We start from the raw sequence: 4,794 nt of genomic DNA, 5'->3' as shown, positions 1-4,794 counted from the left end.
TAAATTATTTAACCCATAATAGCTTTCTTCTGTGTGTAAGTTTTTCCTCTCGAATATATAGTGCACATATTTAGCTACTGACTGTAAATAACCTTAAAAGACAACCTTAAAAAACAACCTTAAAAAAATTCCTACTGAGAAAAAATTAAGGGATCTTTAACAACTGCCATCTAACAACATCTGTAAAATAATTAACTTTTAACTATACTTTAGCTTACTAAACCAGTTCATTGAAATTAAGATGTTTGTAAACTGAAGCTTAGTTCATCAGTCAGAATTCTATTGGAATTTTTTGAATCTACATTTTACATTTTTCAAGAATGTAGGCTTGAACATGCATAAGCAAGTGCCTGTAATAAACGTATTTAACTTACATTTTAGAAGAAAAATAAGTCTCTTACATAGCTGTGATTCAGTGTTTTATTGTTTCTAAGTCATTGTGATAATTCTAATTTAATTTTAGGTCACATGATTAAAAGATGTATTTTTAAACTCCAGCTGTAAGTATTTCTCTTTTTCTGAAAAAAATCTTCAAATAATGTTTTCTTTTAATTTGGAACATGTCATTTTTCTAAATCTTAAAAAATATGAGATACAAGTTCAAGAATGTAAAATTAAGAATACTGGAGTAACTGATAATGTAGATACTTAAGGGAATGTGAAACAAAGCTTTCAGAGAAGATCCCAGATAAAGATAACAATAAATTCATTGCAGAGTCTGCTAGATATTTTTATTTGTTTTTGTTTTTAATAGCCCAGACAACTTTTTCTCCTAACTTTACTAATATGGTGGCAAATAGTTGTCTTTGCTGGGACTTTGCCTATCCCAACCTAGGTTTATATTGTCACCTATACTTAGAAATGGCCACTTTTTTTTCTCTCTGTGTGGCAAAACTCTATTAGTCTGAAATTTCATCAGAGGTGAGGTATAAAGCCAGCACGCCATGTTTATCTAAGTGAAAACTACTGGGTACAGCAGGGATGTTGAATTAAGACATCATAAAATGTTTAAGAAGGCATGATTGTTAGGTGGTTATACTGGCTATTCAGAAAAATCTCACAAATTACAGATTTATGATTATAAATAAGGAAGATATGATACAAATTGATAATTAGATAAGGACCATTAAAATCATAAAGAGAGCCTATTACAGCTATATTTATATTTATATTCTATATCCATTATCTGTTTAATATAACTGGTAATAAAAAATCAAAACTCTATTCATTAAATCGGTGAAATTCAGTACTCTTACCTAATAGATCGTAATATAAATGAAAGAAATAACATAAGTGAAATAAATATTCCTCTCTCTCTCTCTCTCTATATATATATATATAGCATATACATAAGCATATAAATATAATATACATATGTATTATATATAATATATAAAACATTTGACCATTAAAATAATTATTTTCAAGATAACAACTATATGTTTTATCTGGATCTTTATTCCTCTCAGGTTGTACACTAAGTAACTAGGGAATGTAATTAAATCTTTCTGGCTATTTGAATACACTATGGTTAAAAAAATACAGTATGGTGAGTTATTACTACAATAAATATTTTGAGGACCTAGAAAATACAGTCTTCCTGCAAGTATCAGAATTTCAAGAAAGTTTTTTATTTACTGTTCATTTAGAAAAAGTGACAATTTATCCTGACTGTCTTTTTGTATTCATAGGAAGGAAGGCAGTTTGGTTAACATGCATATGGCTGAATGGTCACAAGAACAAATTGAGACACATTTTCCTTAGATATTTTTGTAAATTATTTTGTACTATGAGGTCAACAGTATCATGGTTTCTCAGGGATATGATCTGTTCACTTTTATTAAAATGCAAGAAACTGTGAATATACTATATACTTAGAAAATATTCAAATACTCCATTTGTTTCTCTCCGATGCAACTCAGGTGTCCTTCTGTATTTTTGCTGTTCCCAAACTTTAATGTGATAACACACCACCTGAGGATCTTACTAAAGTGCAGATCTGGTTCAGTAGAAACAGGTTGGAACTCAAGACTGGATTTCTAGCAAATTCCTAGGTAATGCTTATGCTGTTGTTTCCTTGAAACACATTTTGGTAGCTTTTAAGTAATACTGTTGCTTCTGGTTTCTTAAACCACACAAAATATATGACATTCATATATTTTTAAATGAAAGGTTAAATTTAACGCCTCTCACATTCCACTTGATTATAATCTGGAGTATAGGAGATTGGTTTTATGGTCATCTGTGTTCATAAAGGCTTAGAGTTAATACCCTATTTGATTTTAAAGAATTAACCAAATTAGAGCCTAAGATTTCAGATATTTTCATCAATTTTTCTCTATTAGTTGCCTTTGTCATTGACTATTGATTTGACATACAATGGACTCTACTGACGGATTCGTAGCTCACTGACAGAGTCCAAGAAAATGGCTGGATCTTTATACAAATTAAACAAGAAATAGAAACAAGAGATATAGAAGCAAATTTCTCTTTTGGAAGTTTTGGAAAACCAGAATACTTGTGGTCAAATCTGTATGACCAAAGGATGCTTAACAAATTCAGCTTCCAGGCTGAAGGTTAGCACCCAAATATGTAAAGCATCTGTGTTGAGAATGGTAACAAAAAGTGTGATGGTTTGTGTGTGTCTTTGTGTGCATAGGTGTGCATGTATAAAGTGTGGGTGAGATCCAGAAAGACAAGGAGATAAGACAAAAGAGAGCAGAAATAAATCAACAGAAAAGTGCAACTCTAAATTAACTTAAGCACTAATGTCTGGAATTCATATCTGCCCCATCTTGTTCTCCAAGACCAAAATCTATTGCATCCCTGCTGCCTGCATTTTCTAAGTGGGTAGAGAATCACCTGGAGCATCTATATAATAGCGGAAATTTATTTCTTACCTGAAGGTCAACAAGTGCTAAAGAGATATCCTTGATGGTGTCATTGTCAGATTTGTTAGACTCCACCCACATCAAGTCCTTAGTGTGTGTGTGTGTAAAGATTTCCATCAGAATTCCCATTTAGAGACAACCTTTAAAAATAATTACATATAGTACTAGTATGGCTTTCTTTTTTTTTCCACATCACACCCCAAAGACACAGTGATGCAAAGCAAGACGTTCCACTAGACACTTTAATAACCCTGAGAAAACACGTGTTAGTTACCCAGTTCCTTCCTGCATTGCATTATTTCACTTGTGCAAAAGTCAATGGTAGACAACAGTGCTCCAGACTAGCTTGATTGTGTTCCACTTAAAATCCATTTTGTAACATCCTTATTCAAGAGGAGGAATAAAGAAGTGGGGGAGGGGTGAGCTTTTGTGTTGTCCTCATAACACTATCCTCTCCCTGGCTCTCATGTTGCTATTAGCAGGAAAGGAGGGATTCACAGCCTTTTCCTTGTTCCTGGAAATTTTCCTCTTCCCTGTCAACCCACTCCAATACTCAAGGTCTCAACAAAACAATTTCAAGAGACCAGGGATCATCTCACCATGCCTTTTTGCGTATTTATATCAATAACCACAAAACTCCAAATACCAGGCTTTCTCTAAAATCTCATTTCCTCATGCCCTTACAGATGCCATCCGGCATTGCATGAGCAGACTCTTATTCCATCTCTCTCTCCAAAGAAGGAAACTTTCCCTGTGAACTTTCTGGAACTCACATGTCATCATTGATAATAATATTGATATTATTCCTTCCATATTCTTGCGTAAATGAAACCTGCCATTTCTCTAAGGCTGTTGCTTCTGCGCCTGCAGTTATCTGTGGCTGTTCCTTTCAAGTTCTCTGTAAAACACTGGGTTTGGAGGGGAATAGGTTTATTATTTGCTCTTCGTTACAACTTATATCTTATAGCCTTTCTCTCCCACCTAAAATCACCAGATTTCAAGCGCATGTCACTAGATGATATTCCCACTTTACCTCTTCAGATCATGAATTCATACTTCCTGTGCCATGTCTTAACATACCTTGACTATATTAGCATGGGATTATCACTTTTTTTTTTTTTTTTTACACTAGTCCTCTTTTGAAAGTTGTGATTTCCAATGGTTAAAAAATGTTAAAGGGTCACCTGGGTGGCTCAGTAGGTTTAGCATCCAGTTGTTTATTTCAGCTCAGGTCATGATCCCAGGGTCTTGGGATCAAGCCCCAAGTCAGCTCCATGCTGACCATAGAGGCTGCTTGGGATACTTTCTCTCTCTCTCTGTGCCCTTCTCCACTGCTTGCATGCTCTCTTTCCCACTTTCTCTCTCTCTGAAAGAAAATAAAAATAAAATATTATTAAAAAGGGGAAAATGCCCTGTTTGTATCTAGAAAACTTAAAGCTCTCTATCATGTCAATAAGATAAATAAATTTTAAAAATAATGCAAACAGAAGGTATTTAATTGGTCTAAAATATCTAAATATTATCAATCACTTCATTACTAATCACGAGAATGCAAAAAGCCACAAAGCGTACATTCCCAAAAAATACGCAAACTTCTTTACAAAAAGATAGAAACTAGCATGTTACATCATACCAAGTGATGGTCAGAGTGCCAAGAAAAGAAAACACTGCTGGTGACAGTGTGTTTCAAAGTATTTATATTTTGTACTTTTCAATAAAAATGAATATACAGGTAGTCAGTGGCTCGTAGAATATGTTTCTTTGTATTTAACCTGCAGATATGTATAACTACATTGTAATTGTGAGAACTAGAAAATAAGTAAATATTCATCAGCATATAAATGAGGTACATTTAGACAGTGGAATCTTCTATGTTAATGAAAATGTATGATCTTTCTACATG

The sequence above is a fragment of the Hyaena hyaena genome, unplaced genomic scaffold (assembly GCF_003009895.1).
Source record: "Hyaena hyaena isolate Hyena2069 unplaced genomic scaffold, ASM300989v1 scaffold_1288, whole genome shotgun sequence".
NCBI classification, from domain to species: Eukaryota; Metazoa; Chordata; class Mammalia; order Carnivora; family Hyaenidae; genus Hyaena; species Hyaena hyaena.
The sequence above is the reverse complement of the archived record's forward strand: the minus strand, read 5'-3'. Positions refer to the sequence as shown.